Raw genomic sequence first — 22,115 nt, 5'->3', positions numbered from 1 at the left:
TCTGTAAAATCATGGATCAGTCATGATACATTAAATAGGGGTCTCACTATTTTGAAGCTATTGGAATATGGAATATGTTTTCTCTTTTGTAGTTCATGAAATTTGTCCAGCAAAAAACCCTGTGCAAACTGTAAAATAACTGAGTGCATTAAGAAAATGAATGGTGTTTAAGAAATGTTTTTTTTTTTTTTTTTTTTTCAAAATGTTTTTATTTTTATTTTTTTTATCAAAACGTGTCCTAATTTCACTTTTAATATTTGTATTAATTATGTGACGATTTGTCGGATTATTTAAGACGTTCAAGCCGGTTTGATGAAATTACAAGATATCAACAAGAATCTTAAAAGTCCTAAAGATGATGAAAATATGAAAATGAATGTTGACATCCTCAGATAACTATTAATTTCTCACTGAGCAAACTCTAGTTATTGTAAAGTGATCCACTGAAGGAAAGTTGTAAAGAGAACCCAAGTGCAGCTTTATTTCAATAAAATCAAAACATAAAACAAAAGCATGACGTGGCATGAACTCAAAAACATGAAAAATGACTCACAAACAGTGGTTACAGGAATCAATACACATGGCAAACATGAGGGCTTAAATACACAGATAAATGACAAGACAAGCCACACCTGTAAACAATGAAACAATGAACCAATGACAACATGACACATCAGACAAGGGAACACATGGCAGGATCACATGACAAACAGAGAATCACATGACAAGACACAGAAACATGAAATGTGACCAAGACAAGACCAAATCGTGACAGTTATTTATTTCCATTCTAGAAGGTTCCATCCGGTAGTGATGGCAAAATCGAGGCCTCGTGAACCAATGAAACAGTTGAACCAAATGTGCCATATTGTTTCGAGGCTTCGAATCAATCCGACACCCGTCTCAACGGTGACACCTAGTGGTCACTTGCAGGTGTTGATCTGAAACAACCTTGACGAGCCATTAAAAAAATTTGTTGTTTTTTTATTATTATAATGTTCTAATATGTGAAGCTTGTAACCTATAGGCTCCTCACTGTGCATAATGTTATTTTGGTCATGAAAAATGAATATTAATAAAAGAAATCAAGCCACAATGTCTCACTTTTTTAGAGATTTTTATTCAAAAATATTAATTTATCTGCTGTGGAAGGACTTAGCCTACTTCTTTTTTTACAGATAATTTCTCCAGCCTTTGAAAAAATCCTCTCACAAGGGACACTTGTTGCTTGTCAAATGGCGCATCATGGATGATGTATTGTTGCAGTAGGCTAGCTGCCGATCACAATACACACATCTCACTTTATTTGGGGTTTCTAAATGGAAATGCTCCCACACCACTGATGTACGGCATCTCTTCTGGGGAGCCTCCATTTTATCTATCTATCCAAATCTATCTATATATGAATCGATCTATGTATCTAGATATGTATCTATAATCTATGTATCTATATATGTATCGATCTATAATATATGTATTTATGTATCTGTAATCTATCTATATATGTATCGATCTATAATATATGTATTTATATATGTATCTGAAATCTATCTATATATGTATCTATCTATTAATCTAGCTGTCTATATATATTTATATCTATGTATCTATTAATGTGTCACTATATGTATACTCTGTCTGTCTCTAGCCTAGTCAATGTGTTGTGTAAATTTAAATGTAAGTCTAAATTGCCTATAACTAATCAAATCGCACTATGTCACTATATCACCAAAAATCCGCTATCTCAAAATCAAACTCCTCTCACAAAAACCCACGAGGTCAAAATGCGTTTATTTCACTTTTATACAGATGTGCGATTGTGTGGTCTGTTCCCGACCGTGTCAATCAAACGCTGATTCGGCGGACCACACCTGATGAAACACTAGTGAAACACTTCGAGGCTTCGTTTGGTCATAGTCACGTGACATGGGTGTTTCGAATCACGCTTCGGATCAGTGTTTCGACACATCTGCGCTTCGGGATCTCGCAAAGCTTCGGAACGACTGTTTCGCTTCAGCCATCCTTACCATCCGGGTTCTTGACTTACCATTGTGTAAATATTGGCATTAGTATAAGTGTGTGGTGTATATATACATCTCTATAGAAATACTTGAACTGCAACATATTCATCATTATAGTTGAGAAAGCACTGCCTAACAGGAATGACAGGAATATTCCCTCTGTGTCTTGAGGATTTTCATATTTCAATACTCAAGTATTGCTGGCTTTTGCATTCCCGTGAATTACAATTGATGACAATCATTGATCGTCCTTGCTGTTTTGTGATGTTGAAAATAAATGAAATTCTTTATATAGGTTCAGGGTTAGAACCTTTGTTACCAGTTATTGCCATTTCTATCCACCTTAATCCTTCACCACATGATGCTTTGTGTGAATTATGAGTGTAACTTCAGTTAAGATGTAAACAATCAGTGAAAGCCTCGCTCTATGAACGCAATAATACGCTTTTGAAAAGTGTCACAATGAGATGACATTATTCTACTCACTCTTCAAACATCGAACATTAAAAGGAGATTTAAAAGTGTAAAAGCATCAACAAGGAACTTTCAACAGACCATGAATAACCCCAAACGGAAGGTTAAATATCACTGTAGTAATATATATCTGTAATATGTAACATATGTTGCCTTAATCAAAAATGTTCATTAACTTCAGCATTAAGTGATACGATTTCAAAGAGATTTCCTACATTTTGAAAGATAATAAATTGTATTTACCTGTGAAAACAAATCTGGAAAGAGATGTGAGGATTTGAGGAGAAAAATGAGAGATTCTTCATGCATTCCAGTGAATTATTAATGGAATATATCGTAAATTAAATCGGGAGAACAGACCACAGATGTGCAGTATATGTTGTCCTTTTTCATACTATTAGAGCTGAATGCAAAGGGAAAAAAGAAAATAATCACAAGGAAAAGAATACAGCGACTGATAAGCACTTTAGATATTCTCGTTATAACATATCACGTTGTGTTATGATATTCTCATGATGTCTGAAAAAATACATTTTTAAAATAATGTCTAATGTAAGTTACTGTACTTCCGCTCAATTTCAGTTCGCTTCTGTACTGTACTTTCAGACAGAGCTTGTCACTTCCGGTGAGAGTACGCTGTGCGCGCCTTGCTGCCGCTTCTCGCTGGAACTTTTTGTTTGTTTGTTTTGAACACTGTGCTTTGTTTCGCGTCTACCGTGTCATCTCCCTGCTGAACTGGACGTTTGCTTGGACTTTATTGCTGTCACGACTCACTTCCTCTGGATCTTATTTCGGATACAACGCAGACACGGACTTATTCGAATACAACACAGACACGCTGTAAATTTTGTCTGTCTGTTATGAACACTGCTGTGTTTCGTGTCTACCGTGTTATCATCTTCCCTGCTGAACTGGACGTTTCCTTGGACTTTATTGATTGTCACTTTCTTCTGGATATTATTTTGGATACAACGCAGACACTGACAACTCTTCAACTCATCACTGGCATTCATCCAACTCACACTACTCATCTGCTGTTTGCCGATCCTCGCACTACTCCACTGTACCTTCTACATAGGTGGCCGGTGAGTCTCCACTCCCTCGCTTATCTATCGTGGACAGTCTTTTGGATGGTTGGTTATTCAATTTATCTGAAAGGTCGTCATGCTGTGTTGATCGTGCACAATTAGCAACGAGAGTAGCTGCTACTGCTTCTTTCTTGCATTTTTTGCAATGAAAGTACGTTTTCCAACTGCCAGTGATGTTGTGTTGTCCCGCAGTCTGAATATGCATATTATTTGCAACATCTCTGCACTGCTTGGAGTTTTAACTCTGGGTTTATTGCTCAACTGTGTACCTATGGCTCTCAACTAGAGGTCGACCGATAGTGGATTTTACCGATAACGATAGCTAGGTTGGGCCATACTTGCCGATAACCGATTAATCAACCGATAGTTTTTAAAATTGATACTGGATAAAAACAAACATAACACTCCAAGTAAAACAGTGCTGAACTTTATTATAAAAATAATAAAACTGTATTGAACCATGAAAACATGCTAAATGAAATAAATATATAATATGAATAAATATTGAAGTCAATAAAAGACATTCATTCAAACTGAAACAAAAAGTAATACTCTAAATAACAAATAAAACCAGTTACATTCAAAATGTAACTATTAAACTGTTATTTTTCAAGCCAACTTAATGAATAAAAAAGTAACAAAATTTGATCGGTATAATATTTGAGCAATACAATTGCACCTTGATCATTCATGTTAGTTTGATAGTGCATTAACTATGGTTAACAAATAAAAACCTTAATTTAAAAATGTATTAGTAGCCTACATGTTAATTAACAAATTTCTAATAACAAAGTTATTAACCTTAGTTAATGTTACATATGGAATTTTATTGTAAGTGTTATCATTTCATATAAATCCAAACAGTCATGCTTAAATATCTACAATGCCAGAGCATTGAAATGACATAAATATTAAATGTATAGTCTCACACTTTTGCTTCTATTTTATAAACACTTGATGATTATCTAATCAAAATAACAAAACATGTATTAAAGTGATGACGAAAAAATAACCGAAATCGAATGCTTTTCTGATTTGTTTATATGTTTCTGTCGGCTGTATGAACATATCAGTTTGCTATCTTACGTCTCTAGCTTTAAATATGCAACTTCTCTGCATATTAAATGCATAAAAGTGACCAGCTGGATATAAACTAATGCAAATAGAGGTAACAATTGTGACATTAAACATTCGGGTCGGACTTACGTTTATTTTTGTCAGTGTTTTAACCGCTTGAGGTACTACTAATGTTAGCGTCCTCTCAGCCTCGAAGGCAAACAAACATACTGTTGTGCCGTTCTTTCTCTACTAATGCAGCATTTAGTCAACAAATTAATCACTTTATAATGATATGACAAAATGTACTGTATACATAGGCTACCTTTTAGCTGTCGGTGCTATAAACATGCATCTGATGTCAGCGCTCTCCACGCAGCGTGTGCTCTCAGTGCAGCACGCAGCATCACGTGTCGAAATAAACAACACCAGGCATCAGCGATAGTTTTTATTACACCTCTAGAGGCCGCTCTTGTACTGCATGATGCCAGCAGACCCTTCTCAGCTCTCTCTTTCTGTGTAATGAATGACAGCGCGCGCTTCTCAGCCGCTCCAGCAACGGACGCAACCAGGAAAAACTATCGGTATGTATTTTTGCCGATAACGATAGTTCCACCAATCAACTATCGGTGCCGATTAATCGGCAAAACCGATGAATCGGTCGACCTCTACTCTCAACTATTCATTACTCCAACTGCGTAGCCTGAAATCTCATCCTCGTCTTGATGCGACTACATACAGACTCTGCACGGAGCTCGGGGTTGCTAGGCGACCGCGCTATGTACGGCAAGGACACCAGAAAGGCACTTAAGTATCTCCTCTTCCCTTCTTCTTCCCTCTACTTATCGTATTGTTCACCTTAATCAACATGTGCTTTCAATACATTCCTGTTATCTCTCGGCAACGTCCTTTCATCACGCACAATAGGCAGCGCAATACTGCCAATCTGCGTCCCATCCTCACATCCTCACATACTCCTCTCTCTCTTTCCGTGGGTCTATGGAATTGTCAGTCAGCAGTCAATAAAGCTGACTTCATTCCAGCCTTTGCATCTCATTCTACTCTTAGTATCTTGGGGCTAACTGAGACCTGGATTCGTCCAGAAGACTCAGCAACCCCTGCTGCTCTCTCTTGCAATTTCTCCTTCTCCCACTCCCCTCGCCAGTGTGGGAGAGGTGGGGGAACAGGGCTTCTCGTTTCTAACAATTGCAAATACTCCGCGCTCTCTTCTCTATGCAACAACAACTCATTTGAATATCATGCTATTACACTTACAACTCCCATTAAAATCCATATTGTAGTCATTTATCGCCCCCCAGGTCAGCTGGGTAACTTTGTAGATGAGCTGGATGTGCTGCTGTCCACTTTCCTTGAGGACGGCACCCCACTTCTAGTCTTCGGTGACTTCAACATTCATCTCGAAAAGCCACATGCAACAGACTTCCCCTCTCTCCTAGCCTCTTTCGATCTCAAACGACTCATCACCACAGGTACTCACAAATCAGGCAACCAACTGGACCTGATTTACACACGCAACTGCACCACAGAAAACATCCTGGTGACACCTCTCCATGTCTCAGATAATTTCCTCATTACTTTCAGTCTACTACTCTCTACCCCTGCACCACCACCCCCACCACCACCAGTCACTTTCAGACGAAACCTGCGCTCACTTCCCCCTCCCATCTTTCCTCTGCCGTGTCATCCTCTCTTCCCCCACCCTCACAATTCTCATCTCTGGATGTGAATACCGCAACGGACACCTTATGCTCCACTCTAACCTCTTCTCTAGACATTATCTGCCCTCTCTCCTCCAGGCCAGCACGCGCTACTCCCTCTAATCCCTGGTTATCTGAGGTTCTTCGGGAACACCGGACCGATCTCAGGGCAGCGGAGAGGAAATGGCACAAATCAAAAGACGCATCTGACCTGAGTATGTATCAATCTCTCCTCTCTTCCTTCTCTGTTGATGTTCATGCAGCAAAATCTTCATACTTCCACAACAAGATCAACAGCTCCTCCAACACACGATTCCTCTTCAAGACATTCAACACTCTCCTCTGTCCACCTCCACCACCACCCGCCCCCTCCTTAACTGCTGACGATTTTGCGAACTTCTTCACCAACAAAACAACAGCTATCAACGGTCAGTTCTCAGCTCCACACACACAGGAACCCAGACCGACCCCCTCCACAGCCAATATCCCTCTGTCCTCCTTTTCTTCGCTAACCGAGGAAGAAGTATCTACACTTCTCCTCTCCAGTCACCCTACCACCTGCCCACTTGACCCCATTCCCTCACACCTTCTACAAGCCATCTCTCCCACAATTCTACCATCACTCACACACATCATCAACTCTTCCCTCCATACTGGCACTTTCCCTACAACATTCAAGCAGGCTCGGGTTACCCCACTGCTCAAAAAAACAACACTAAACACATCATTTGTAGAGAATTATCGACCTATCTCTCTCCTACCATTCATTGCGAAGACACTTGAAAGAGCTGTTTTCAACCAAGTAACATCCTTCTTGTCTCAAAACAACCAGCTGGATGTCAACCAATCTGGCTTCAAGAAAGGGCATTCAACTGAGACTGCATTACTGTCAGTCACAGAAGCCCTACGGATCGCAAAAGCTGCTTCCAAATCTTCAGTCCTCGTTCTCCTGGATCTGTCTGCTGCCTTCGACACTGTGAATCATCAGATCCTTCTGTCCACCCTCTCATCACTGGGCATCACAGGAACCTCACTCCACTGGTTTGAGTCCTATCTCACAGGTAGGTCCTTCAAGGTCGCATGGAGAGGCGAGGTATCCAGGGCACATCAGCTGACCACAGGGGTTCCCCAGGGTTCAGTTCTTGGTCCCCTCCTCTTCTCCATCTACACCACATCACTGGGACACATCATACAGGCACACGGTTTTTCCTACCACTGCTATGCTGATGACACGCAGCTCTTCCTCTCATTTCAACCAGATGATCCCACAGTAGCTGCACGGGTCTCAAGCTGTCTGGCGGACATCTCCACATGGATGAAGGAACATCACCTGCAGCTCAACCTGGCAAAGACTGAGCTTCTCGTCCTCCCTGCCAATCCGTCTCTACAGCACGACTTCACCATCCAGCTAGAATCATCATTAATCACCCCATCAAGGTCGGTCAGAAATCTTGGAGTAACGTTTGATGACCAGCTGACCTTCACAGACCACATTTCAAAGACAGCTCGATCTTGCAGGTTTGCACTGCACAACATCAGGAAGATCAGGCCTTTCCTAACTGAGCATGCAACACTGGCTACCTCTCGCTGCTCGCATCAAGTTCAATGCATTGACGCTTGCTTACAGATCCATCACTGGCTCAGCTCCCTCCTACTTTCACTCACTCCTACGAGTCTACATCCCTACCAGACACCTACGATCGGTCAACGAGCGACGTCTCGTGGTTCCATCACAGAAAGCCACAAAATCACTTTCCAGAACATTCTCATTCACAGTTCCATGGTGGTGGAACGCTCTCCCCACCCTCACCCGGAATGCAGAATCCCTGACAACATTCAAAAGACAGCTAAAAACCCATCTCTTCCGTGAGCACTTAACCTCATAAAAAAATAAAAAAATAAAAAAAAAAATATGTTCCCTTTGAAACATCACTTATCAGGTTTATGCTACTCTGAATAATACCTGAACTTCGTATTTTGAGCACTTCTTTTGTTGTTGTTGTTTTTGCCTCTTTATGATGACTCGCTTAAATTAGTCCTAATTTGTAAGTCGCTTTGGATAAAAGCGTCTGCTAAATGACTAAATGTAAATGTACATCGTTCCTGTCATCGCCATTTCTCATCGCGCTGCCCATCGTCGGTAGCCATTCCTTCCATCTGGTCGAACAGATCGGATATCTGTAATTCTATGCTGCCGTCTTCTCACCGTGGTATAGATCTTACCTCACTAATAACGGTTTCCTGTGATCTGTCTCTGACTAATCCATATACACGCAATAATTGCGCGCTCGATCCTGCAGTTGCGCTGTTTAACTGTCGGCCTCTCACAGATAAAGCTACTGTTCTTTGCTCACTACTAACTGAGAAAAACTTTGACTTTTTGCTCCTCACTGAAACATGGCAAACTCCTAATGACTATTTCCACCTTAATCTACTCACTCCCTCTGGATACAGCTACTTGGCCAAACCTCGTCTGACATCAAGGGGTGGTGGCCTGGCTGCTGTTTATCGCAACAGCATTTCTGTCAAAACTATTGACTTTCATGTGACTTCAACCTTTGAATATTTAGTTCTCAAAGTTTCTGGCACATCTCCAATGCTCTTGATTCTCCTGTATCGTCCACCTAAATCTATGTCAAACTTTTTCAGTGAACTACATGAACTGTTAACCCTTTCATCTGTCTTATCTCAATGTGTTATATTACTTGGTGACTTCAATATACACGTTGATACCGATTGTGCTGAATCACACGAACTCTTGTCAGTATTTGAATGTTTCAATCTTGTACAACATGTCGATTTTGCTACACACTCAAAAGGTCACACACTTGATCTCGTCTGCACTACTGGTTTACATAATGTTTCCGTGCTTGGTTCTCAGATTGGACTGTCTGATCACCACCTCGTTGAACTAAAATGTGAAATGCCTCTTCCCTGCCTCAGGGTGAAATCCACTATAACATACCGTAACCAAAATTCTGTTGATCCTATACTGTTTTCTGAATCTGTACAAACTCATCTCTCTGACATCACTGAACACACAAGCTCACTTGATATCCTTACCAAATATTACCCTGTATTTCCACTGCCCTCAACATCCACGCCCCTCTTAAAAGTAGATTTGTGCCTTCTACGCACACGTCTCCCTGGTTTACCCCTGCACTTCGCAATCTAAAAACAGCTGGTCGTCGTCTTGAACGCCTGTACAGGAAAACTGGTTTAACTGTTCACCTTACTGCTTACAATGACCATATTCAGTTCTACAAATCTGCTATAAATACGGCACGCTCTAGTTACTACTCTACCATCATTAACAATGCATCCTCTCGACCAAAAACACTGTTTTCTATAGTCAACAAACTCACCAACCCTCCTGCACCCGCTATGAGTAACTCCGCAGACCTCTGTGAGTCATTTCTGCACTTTTTTCAAAGTAAGACTGATAGAATTTATTCTCTATTCCCATCCACTGCCTCTACTATTGTTACACATGTCTTCCCCTCCTCTTCTACACCTGGTACTCTCACTGCTTTTGCCCCTCCAACCCCTGCTTATATCTCTGAGCTAATTAACAAAGCTAACTCATCTTCCTGTCATCTTGATCCTGCTCCTACTACTCTACTCAAAAAATGTGCACCCGTTATTTCTCCATTGATTTCTCTTCTCATCACTCAACTTCTAAGCACTGGTGTCGTTCCTCTGGAACTTAAAACAGCTGCCATCACTCCTGTCCTAAAGAAACCTGGCCTCGACCCCTCTGACATGGCCAACTACCGACCTATTTCTAATTTACCATTCCTTTCAAAACTGCTTGAGAAAGTGGTTGCTGCTCAACTTCAAACTCACTTGTCATCCAATAACCTTTATGAATGTTTTCAATCTGGTTTCCGCACCCTTCACAGCACTGAGACTGCACTTCTTAGGGTTGTTAATGATCTCCTTGTGGCCACTGACTCCGGCTCCACCAGTATTCTAATTCTCCTAGACATTTCCTCTGCATTTGATACAATCTCTCATAGTATTCTCATTTCACGACTCTCTGCTCTTGGTATTTCTGGAACTGCCCTATCCTGGTTCACCTCCTACCTGTCTGATCGCCAGCATTACATCTCCATCCGCCAGTCAAAGTCCACTTCTGCTTCTGTCCCGCACGGTGTTCCTCAGGGTTCTGTTCTTGGGCCTCTTCTCTTTATTATCTACATGCTTCCACTAGGTGATATCATTCGTCATCATGGCTTCAAATTCCACTGTTATGCAGATGATACCCAACTATACATCCATTCCCAACGCAATTCTCCTTTCCCAACGCTTTCCATATCAGCTTGTATTGATGAAATAAATGCTTGGATGACCAGTAATTTTCTCAAACTCAACACAGACAAAACAGATTTACTTCTTATTGGTTCACCTCAAACTACATCCCGGGTCTGTGTTGACCAGTCCCTCCAGAAAAACGCGGAGTTTTTTTGTGATTGTTGCGGGCAAAAATCCTTGATTATGCGGCAAGATTTCTTAAAAAATGCGATGGAATATGCGGGATATTTATGCAATTTTATGCGATGAAATTGCGGGAACTTGCAAAAATTGCGGGAACTTGCAAAAATTGCGGGAACTTGCAAAAACTGCAGTTTGATGAAAAAGAGAAAAAAAAGTGATTGCCCAACACCAATTACATTAATAGTGTAATAAATTCTTCATTTTAGTTTGAATGGGAAAGACGAGGTGTAGGCTATTCACCCTGCTTAGGGGGATGCGATCAAAGCCTGGAGTGGAGCAAAAGCATGTTCCTCTCTCCACTCTAAGCGTTCTTTTATCACTCCGCTCATGATCCACTCCGGGTTTTCCAGTCCCGCTCACGGAAAAACTGCTCCATGTTCACTCATTTTTAAGAAAGTTACAGAAAACAACTTCTACAAACAATTTTAATTTGCCAACATTTGATAATAATAAATAAAAGTGCATGACGTGCAAATCAGATAACAATCAAGTGCAATATAAACATGTTTTGTCAGGGCATCACTCCCGAACCAGCATCAACACTCCATTTTCAACATCTGCTTAACTTACTCCTTCACACCACAGACACGTCTTTTTGCCTTCTGTGTCTGACGTGATTTAACTTCTCCCCAGTTGTTCCATGAAAACCTGCAAAGCACGGCCTGCGGTGTAAGATACGACCGGATTTTTGTGAAATAGGCCTATCGCGGGGTTTGCAGCTTTTCAATGATGTCGCGTAATTACGTCACTTCACAACGTTCCCATGGCAACAGGGGAAATGGCTGCGCTTGTGTGAAGTAAACCCAACATTTGTCAACTTTCTGCTAAGATATATATGTGACTTTTTGCAACGAAAATGCGGGGATTATGAAATCATGCAAGCCCGCATATTTTGCACGCGGAAATCTGCAATTTATGCGGCAAAAGTGCGGCGTATTTAAAAAAATGCGCCCCCCGCATAAATATGCGGACTTTGGCTGATTATGCATGGAATCATGCGATCGCATAATCGCGTTTTTCTGGAGGGACTGGTTGACTATCTCAATATTGCTGGAGTTCCGGTTCAACCTTCCACCACTGTCAAAAACCTGGGTATAATCTTTGATTCCTCTCTTTCCTTTCTTCCTCACATCTCCTCTCTCACTAAATCTGCCTTTTTCCGCCTTCGCAATATTGCACGCTTACGTCCATTTCTTACCATCAGTGATGCTGAGACCCTAGTTCATGCTTTCATCAGTTCACGGCTTGACTACTGCAATTCTCTTTTCTATGGCCTACCAAATTCATCATTAAATAAAATTCAATATATCCAGAACTCTGCTGCCAGAGTCCTCACTTACACTAAGAAATCTTCCCACATTACTCCCATCTTACGCAGTCTACATTGGTTACCCATCCGCTACCGCATTCAGTACAAGATACTCCTTATTACATTCAAAGCACTCCATGGTCTTGCCCCAAACTATATCTCTGAGCTCATCCACACATACACACCTGTCCGCACACTTAGATCATCTGATACCGGTCTGTTGAAAATCCCACGACACAAACTATCCTCATTTGGTGGAAGGGCTTTTTGCACCGCTGCGCCAACTCTTTGGAATTCAATTCCACAACAAATCCGCAATCTCTCATCACTACAAGATTAAACCTTGCATCACCTGCATTAAAACACATCTTTTTGTCACTTGTTTCCCTGACCCCTGAATGTTCTGATTCTATGTACTATACCTCTACTATGTTATCCTTCACAGTTTATGTGTATCGTCTCTGTCATGTTTCTATGTTATGTGTATTTGTAATTATTGTAAAGCGACCTTGAGTCCTCAGAAAGGCGCTATATAAAATAAACATATTATTATTATTATTATTATTACTGACATTACCCTCTCTCATGACTCTGCTGACTTTGTACTGTAAGTTTGTAGTAATGGTTATGGCAATGGTTATGAAATGAAAAACGCAGTTTGATAACTTCTGTCTTGTGAGCCACATTTAGTGAAGATTGACATCAAATCATCCTGACAACTGATGGAACCAGCAGAACAAATATTAGTAGTAAAAGCAAGTGCTGGTATCGTGAGCACATTCACTAACACATGAACCTGATGCTGATGCTTCATTTGCATTCTTTCGATTCATCGCTCATGACCACAGATTTGTTTAACATTTGTTTAAAACGACCTGCTCTGAAGATGCTATGGCCGTTCACTGAAATGTACCTCAGGTTTGGGAACTGAAGCCCAAGTATGTCGTTAAACCTGCTTTCCGGAATAATCCCTGAAGAGTGTGTGAAGATTCAAACAAACACTATACAGAAACCTGCAGATACTTCTTCTAAAGTGTGTTTGTGTGCAGGACTGACTGAAGGTGGCGAAGCAAATACACAGACTCTCCTGTCTGAACAAAACAGGATACATCTGCGTATATACACACACACTGCACCCATTTACCCTAAAGCTACACTATGGGTGTGTCTCAAACAGAAGACTGTGACCTAGTTAGGCTGCATATCTCGGCTGCCACGCCATCAAGGGTTGTTGAAGACCATCTCAATTTGAAGGATCCTTGGAAGACAACCTTAGTTTTGTGTCCTTCCTTCGTTTTGAAGGATGCATCATATCATTCATGTCCTTCAATCATCAGTCACCCACAATCCATCGCACATATTCCAATTATCGAAACAGAACTGCTGGAAAACGAGTCGGCACTGAGCTTGACTGAGTTTATTATGAAATGTAAGACACAAATAATGGGTGTTTCTCAATACTAAGTTCGTTCTTGCCAATTTCGACTCAGGAGAACAAACTCCCAAAGACAAAGCTTTGTAAACACTAGGTCGGTTCTTCCGCCTCCGTCACACGTGACCTTTCAGCGTGATTACGATGTGGCGCATCACAGCCAGTGCAAGACCAGCATTTGTCATCATTAATATTGTGTTCTTCTGTTGGAAATGACCAATAATCTTCCTGCATCATCTTTTCAGTTTTGGAGCTATTAAGTTCCAGATCTACATCACATATCAACATCTCTGAACTTTGATCAACTTCTCCATTGAGCATCACATCTGACTTCAGAATGTATTCAACTTCAGGAAGTAGTTTAACCTGATTTTTGATTGATCTTTGTGTCTTAATCTCTTTTACCTTTGATTCTTGGTCAGAAGCTTCTGATTCTACACCTGATTCTTGAATTGCTTCTTTGGCAAACAGGTGATGTTCTTCCAGTATATCTCAACTGAGTTTCAGTTAAAAAAGACTTATCAACATGGCATCCATCAAACACCTTTACATTAGACACTCTAAAATTATTTTCCTCAAATTCCCCTTGTGTCTCAGCTTCTTCCTGATCCACTTCTACTTCAATATTGTCTTGAATTTGACTTTCCATTGGAAAAAGTGATTTACACCTTTTGCAATTTGCAATGATGTATAGCAAGCAATACTCTGAGAAGACACAAGTTCCTAAGTCAAATCTCCATCAGACTAATGTGGACGACTACAATTCCCACAGTGGCTTTACTGAAGTCCTGATTATACTGCTTTTGGAGCAATTCCTCAAACCTTCCAATAGTGATCCCGTTAACAGTCACAGAGGGTGAACCAGCTTCATTACCGCAGTAACTGCTCCTTTCTGAATGTCTATTGTCAACCCGACCCAATAGGGTTCTGATAGCATATGGTCCATTACTGTGGCTGTTTATTACCTCCCTAAGCTCCATCACTGGAAATGCATTGGCTCCAATCATAGATCCACATTAGCCTTAATGTGTGGGATTTTAGCTCTGTCCAAATATGGCCATTTGGATTTTTCCTCCTGCATTGCAACACAGTCGACAGGCACTCTCTACAGATCATATACTTCAGGAAGGGAAAAGAAACCACTGCTGTTTATTCCACTGATCTCTAAACCATCAAGAACATTACAAGCAGTGTTGTGTGTAACTCATTACAAGTAACCTGAGTTATATAATCACATTACTTTTTCAAGTAACTAGTAAAGCAGTGGAAGAGTGGGAGGGGCCAGAGTGGAAGAGTGGGAGGAGTCAGAGTTCAGGAGTGGGAGGAGTCTGAATGGAGGAATGGGAGGAGCCAGAGTGGGGAGTGGGAGGAGTCCGAATGGAGGAATGGGAGGAACCAGAGTTCAAGAGTGGAAGGAGCCAGAGTTCAGGAGTGGGAGGGGCCAGAGTTCAGGAGTGGGAGGGGCCAGAGTTCAGGAGTGGGAGACAAAACAATAAGAAAAGAAAGTAAAATAAGAAAATTAAAATAAGTGATATTTTTGAAAATGTAAAGTGTGTGTGTGTGATGGTTTTATTTTATGTGTGTGTGATGGTTTAATTATTGTTTAAGACTGCGGAGTGTCAGATGCTCATGTTTTTCTTCTTTAAAGTTGCGAGAGAGTGTGAATGTCATTCAAAAACAACAAAATGCTTTCGGTTACATCAGTTCACATGGATTCACCCGTATGCTGCTGAACTACACAATGCAAACCACGTAAAACATCTTAAACATTCTTGTTCTTGTTTCCTGTAAGAAATGAGTTGTGAACGTCAGCGAAGGCGTTGCTCAGTGTTTCTGCTGTAAGAAACCAGTTCCACCAGTTCAACACAACAGCAGATCTCAGAGACGCAGTGAATATATCGCCTCTTCAGCTTATCAAGGTGATTAAACATTTCATCTTTAATGGTATATAAAGAGATTTATTTATCTATTTAAATCCGGATATTGATGTTTGTATTAAACTTAAACTGTAAACCTATATTGAACAATAATCATTAACACTATTTAAAATCCTCTTTAACTCTAAATTGTTCCTGTTTTGTTTGCAACAGACATTCTACAAAGAAAGAGTTTAAGAGAAATATCGCATGGCATGTGGATCAATCTACAGAAGAAGAGAAGAGAGAAAGATGGCGTGTTGAAACCTGAAGCAGAAGAGGAGAAGAGCGAGAGACGAGCTCGACGGAACAGCTTTCAGGGAGACAGACCGAACTGTGAGTTTCATCATCAGATCTGAGTCTGAATCAGTCCTGAATGCTTCACTCTAAATATAAACTATACATGAACATAATCATTTATACATTTGTTTATCCAAAGCAACTTACATTGAATTCAAAATCTTACCAATTCATGAATCAGTTCAATCATTCCCTGAGAATAAAACTGTTTATGTTTTTCATTTCTAGATTCTTGTGATTCAAACAGTTATACTGAGATGTTTCTGGAGAAGTCAGAGATGAGGTGAGAACTTATGAGAATGACCTGATCCGGGTGTGTGTGTGTGTGTGTGTGTGAATGAGAGAGAGAGAGAGAGAGAGAGAGAGAGAAAGAGAGTGTGTGTGTGTGTGTGTGTGTGTGTGTGTGTGTGTGATAACACTTTGACTATCCATTTGTACAGTTTTTTTGCCAAACAACAAATTTCAAACTCATCGATGCCACTTTATACTTTTTCCATGATGAAAAAACAGCATCAGCATCAAGATGACATTAAGGGTGCTTTCACACTAGCACTTTTGGTGCGCACCCGGGTTCGAATGACGTCAGAGTTCGGTTCGTTTGGATGATGTGAACGCTGTCTTCCGAACTCGGGTGCGCACCCGCGAACCGTACTCGAGTCCGCTTAAAAAGGTGGTCTGGGGTACGGTTCATGTGAACTCGGGTACGGTTCGCTGCTGATATGAACGCAATCGTACCAAATTGCGGAAGTGAACCGCTATTGATGACGTATAATGTGGTGCGTGCCTGCGTGTGTGCGTGTGTTTAACAACTGTAAAAGGGTCTATACGCTTACCTCGACGAAAACGGGGATTGACACACTGCAAGCAGAGAGATGATTTCTGCTTGCCTCCACAAAAATTGTCTTCGGCGGACATCCCGCTGTCTTTGGAACGGTTTTAAAACTTTTGCGGCAGACAGACGCAAGTGTGTTTCTGTATCTTTTCTTTGGAAACAAAACCAAAGGTTAAAAAAAAAGAACAAAAAATGTGAAGCGAGCAATTCTATCCATTTTGACGCCTTTTCATAGCGGTTACCAAGCAACACGAGTACGCGCCAGCTGCAGCTTGATGATGCAAGCGTAACACGGTTCGGATACAAATAATATAATCGGGGGCAGGGGGAGGGGGGAGCAATCGAACTCGGGTTCGGAACAGGCAATCGAACCAAGTGTGAAAGCACCCTAAATTATTGATCTATTGACTGTAAATCCTGCAGCATGTTGGTTATATAATCATCTGTTTAATTTAAATGTCATTTACTTATGTTTATCGTATTGCAAATCAAATATTGCTTTATTTAACAAGTTATCGCATATCACAATTTTTCATGAATATCATGACGCTCTGAAGGTTGATCTCTGGAAACAGTAAATAAAGTTGAAACTGAATGACTTTGACTCTGACGTTATATTGACGAGTGTGTGTGTGTGTGTGTGTGTTTTCATTTTCTAGAAAGCAGCAGTTCCTGTCATCAAACCTGCAAGTTCTTCTTCTTCACTATCTTAAGTCACTTCTTAAACATATTTTATGTCAGACTCAGTGCTAAAACAGTCAGGAAGGGTTACAGTACACCATGACTGTGTATTAATGATTTTCATACGTGATACTGTTTACATTATTGACTAATGTATTACTAGTGTTACTGTATGTGTTGTAATACAACAGCATGGCGCTGGCAACGGCAAGGTCAAAGGTCACAAGTCTTAGGAGTCTCTGAACACTTCACCTGCACGTCTGACACTCGTTCTGTTAATAATGATCCATTAATGAGCAGAATCAGTGTTGAAGCCACAGTGTACTGTAAACACACAGTGAAATGTACCTCAAGTACCTTCTCTTTGCGAAGATTATACACTCATGAACCATCTCTTTACGAAGATTGTACATACACTCATGTACCTTCTCTTTGGGAAGATTGTACACTCATGTACCTTCTCTTTGGGAACATTGTACACTCATGTACCTTCTCTTTTGGAAGATTGTACACTCATGTACCTTCTCTTTACAAAGATTGTACACTTATGTACCTTCTCTTTGGGAAGATTGTACACTTATGTACCTTCTCTTTGGGAAGATTGTACACTCATGTACCTTCTCTTTGGGAAGATTGTACACTCATGTACCTTCTCATTACAAAGATTTTACACTCATGTACCTTCTCTTTTGGAAGATTGTACACTCATGTACCTTCTCTTTACAAAGATTGTACATTCTCTTTACAAAGATTGTACACTTATGTACCTTCTCTTTGGGAAGATTGTACACTCATGTACCTTCTCTTTACAAAGATTGTACATTCTCTTTACAAAGATTGTACACTTATGTACCTTCTCTTTGGGAACATTGTACACTCATGTACCTTCTCTTTGGGAAGATTGTACACTCATGTACCTTCTCTTTGGGAAGATTGTACACTCATGTACCTTCTCTTTGGGAAGATTGTACACTCATGTACCTTCTCTTTGGGAACATTGTACACTCATGTACCTTCTCTTTGGGAAGATTGTATACTCATGTACCTTCTCTTTGGGAAGATTGTACACTCATGTACCTTCTCTTTGGGAAGATTGTACACTCATGTACCTTCTCTTTGGGAACATTGTACACTCATGTACCTTCTCATTACAAAGATTGTACACTCATGTACCTTCTCTTTGGGAAGATTGTACACTCATGTACCTTCTCTTTGGGAACATTGTACACTCATGTACCTTCTCATTACAAAGATTGTACACTCATGTACCTTCTCTTTGGGAAGATTGTACACTCATGTACCTTCTCTTTGGGAAGATTGTACACTTATGTACCTTCTCTTTGGGAAGATTGTACACTCATGTACCTTCTCATTACAAAGATTGTACACTCATGTACCTTCTCTTTACAAAGATTGTACACTTATGTACCTTCTCTTTGGGAAGATTGTACACTCATGTACCTTCTCTTTGGGAAGATTGTACACTCATGTACCTTCTCTTTGGGAACATTGTACACTCATGTACCTTCTCTTTGGGAAGATTGTACACTCATGTACCTTCTCATTACAAAGAGTGTACACTCATGTACCTTCTCTTTGGGAAGATTGTACACTTATGTACCTTCTCTTTGGGAAGATTGTACACTCATGTACCTTCTCATTACAAAGATTGTACACTCATGTACCTTCTCTTTACAAAGATTGTACACTTATGTACCTTCTCATTACAAAGATTGTACACTTATGTACCTTCTCTTTGGGAACATTGTACACTCATGTACCTTCTCATTACAAAGATTGTACACTCATGTACCTTCTCTTTACAAAGATTGTACACTTATGTACCTTCTCTTTGGGAACATTGTACACTCATGTACCTTCTCTTTACAAAGATTGTACACTCATGTACCTTCTCTTTGGGAAGATTGTACACTCATGTACCTTCTCTTTGGGAACATTGTACACTCATGTACCTTCTCATTACAAAGATTGTACACTCATGTACCTTCTCATTACAAAGATTGTACACTCATGTACCTTCTCATTACAAAGATTGTACACTTATGTACCTTCTCTTTGGGAACATTGTACACCCATGTACCTTCTCTTTGGGAAGATTGTACACTCATGTACCTTCTCTTTGGGAAGATTGTACACTCATGTACCTTCTCTTTGGGAAGATTGTACACTTATGTACCTTCTCTTTGGGAACATTGTACACTCATGTACCTTCTCATTACAAAGATTGTACACTCATGTACCTTCTCATTACAAAGATTGTACACTCATGTACCTTCTCTTTGGGAAGATTGTACACTCATGTACCTTCTCTTTGGGAAGATTGTACACTTAATGTAATTCATTAATGACCAGAATCTAGTGAGTCGGAGTAAAATGCCACAGTACGGTAAATGTGTCACACACACATTTTCACACTGTACGGTGACATCATGTACCTTTTTATACCTTTTCTTTACGAAGATTATACAAAGGGTCATTATTTCTGATGTTTACTTCTGAAGTATCTCTGGGTAAAATATGATATTATCCTCAGTTACTTTCACAAAGAACATCACAAACACACGTGTGCAAATCTGGGTTTACTAAACTAGATTACCACACTAAGAGGTGAAAGAGTTTTTTATTTTTTTATTTTTTTAACAAGTAAAATAGTTAAATCACCTTTTTATTATTGCAAAGCAAATATTTCTAGATTCCATTGTGATGAATATGAACTAGAGTTATATATGTGACCCGTGATGGCATAATGAGTCTGAATGCGCATAGGATAATTACAGGCAAAACAAGTGAAAAATGTCAAGTTTGGTCAATTTTCAGGTTTTCACAAAAATGTGTTCATTAAGCCCTTGTCTAGCGATCTCAATGCTCCAAATATCCATTAAACATCTAAAAGTATCTTTATTTGTGTGTTTTCTGAGGGAGTATCGTTCCCTTGTCCATGAAATGCAGTTTTTCCTCTGCTCTATTCTCGACTGGCGCTTCCTCTCAGCTCATGTCTGGTATCGTTTTAAAAGCACAATATTCCAACTTTGTGAATATTCATAGTGAATTCTCGACGGCATGAGTCTGAACCAATGAAATGTGATATTCAAACTCATGCTGATGTAAACATAACCATATTACTCGCACTGACTGACAGATCCGAAACGCACAAAGACTCTCAGACACGTGTGATTCCGATATACACAATTACAGTATTTCAAAATATCTAACTTGGCGATTATTCACGCATACATTATCTGTTGTCTTAAGTGAACGTTTAACTGTTGAGGAAAAACATCTGATGTGTAACATTATATTAGATCCGTGCGGTACCTAATATAGGCTGTCTGTTTCACTAATGTTAATCAAATGGTATCATAAAAAAAGGTTTTCCTATAGATATTTGGTTTTGACAGTGTGTGCCAAATGTGGTGTATTACCAGGGATCTTCAGGTATAGTTGCTGATTTGGAACCTTCAGAAAACTTTAACTTGATTTTTCTCAAAATTGACTTTGCTGATTCTATCGACTTCAAACATTGACCTATTTTTAATAGAGATTGTGAAAATAACAATAACTATTTTTTTTAAAATTTGCTCATTGCGACTCATTTTGCCAACACGGAAAATAAAATGTATACAGCAAATAAATTTGACTGTAATATATCTCTACAACTCCAGGTAAGAATATACCTGGTTCTTGTAAAAATAAAATAAGATATTGTCACGTCCGTTTAGGTCTTGATCTTGTTCATGTATAGTCATGTTTCCTGTTGGTCATGTGCTTCTCTTGTCTCTTTCTGATTGGTTCATTATATCGATCCTTCTTGTTAATCATTAGTCTTTGTGTATCAATAGCCTCCATGTTAGCTCTATTTGTCTAGCTATGTTCCCTGTTCTGCTTTTGGTGAGTTCATATGTTCATGTTCCTAAATCAAGTCAAACCAACTTACTTTACTTTGTATCTGTTCACTTTTGGATTCAATAAAATTGTCTTTGGGTTCAGTTCAACTCGCCTACAGGACATTCTTTACAAATATTCACTTAAATTGCTTTGTGTGTTTATTTTCACATTATTCTTCATCTTTCAATTGATATAAATCAGCAAAAGAGAGAAATGTGTCTGGACTGAACGCCGAGATCTGTTATGATTGTCATGGTGAGAGTTAAAGATCAGACATGAGCTTTCCGAACACGAATCTGCTGGAAACATGTTGTACAGTGAGCTTTATATTCATGGATTACACCTAGGGTTGGGTATCGAAACCCGGTTCCAATAGAGAACCGGTTCCGACGTTAACGGTAGTATCGAGACCGAATAAGAACGCAACTTTCGGTGTCTGACTTTTTTCCACCGCCCCCTATGAAACATCTCGCGGCACGAATGATCCAATAACAAAACATATCCAGTTAACCAGCAGAGCATTCATTTAGTTCGTTTGTTAAATAAGAGACGATCTAGCGCTGAACTGTGTTTTTTAAATGATCAAAGTGCTCGTTGCCGCTGCGATCAGTGGCGCGGATACAGTGTTTTCTCTTGTGGCTCGCGCACACCGCACTTTCTTCACTCGGACGCGCGCTTCAATAAGTTGCAGAGATCGATCTATTTATAGCCCCTTTCACACAGCGCTTTGAACCCGGCAAATTGCCGGCAAATTGCCAGAGTGCCTTCTGTGTGAACGCAAACTCGACCCGGGATTTATGCTGGGATCGATGCCGGGTCGGGACCTAGTAACATTGCCGTGTTCAGTCCCGGAACGCGCGCTGTGTGAACAAAAGCCGTAATAAT

General features: G+C 40.1%; 2 protein-coding genes and 1 long non-coding RNA gene across 5 annotated transcripts in view; 1 reads left to right on the top strand and 2 right to left on the bottom strand.

Annotated features, from left to right (window-relative positions):
- The window catches only part of LOC309476985 (uncharacterized protein), a 103,520-nt gene extending 86,487 nt beyond the window's left edge, over positions 1-17,033 (bottom strand). Inside the window, exon 1 of the mRNA XM_082140135.1 lies at positions 16,810-17,033. The gene's annotated coding sequence lies outside the window, so the exon portion shown is untranslated. The remainder of the gene's footprint in view (positions 1-16,809) is intronic.
- The window catches only part of LOC309476989 (uncharacterized protein), a 423,389-nt gene that overhangs the window by 65,128 nt on the left and 336,146 nt on the right, over positions 1-22,115 (bottom strand). The gene's annotated exons all lie outside the window — the stretch shown is intronic.
- On the top strand, positions 12,768-17,731 carry LOC309477020. Its single transcript, XR_014198468.1, has 4 exons — positions 12,768-15,514; positions 15,686-15,847; positions 16,040-16,094; positions 17,303-17,731. It is a non-coding gene; the product is annotated as an uncharacterized lncRNA (long non-coding RNA).

Source organism: Leuciscus leuciscus (assembly GCF_965113295.1).
Source record: "Leuciscus leuciscus genome assembly, chromosome: 16".
Classification (NCBI taxonomy): Eukaryota; Metazoa; Chordata; class Actinopteri; order Cypriniformes; family Leuciscidae; genus Leuciscus; species Leuciscus leuciscus.
Note: the sequence above shows the minus strand (reverse complement) of the source record. Positions and strands in the feature narration are given on the sequence as shown.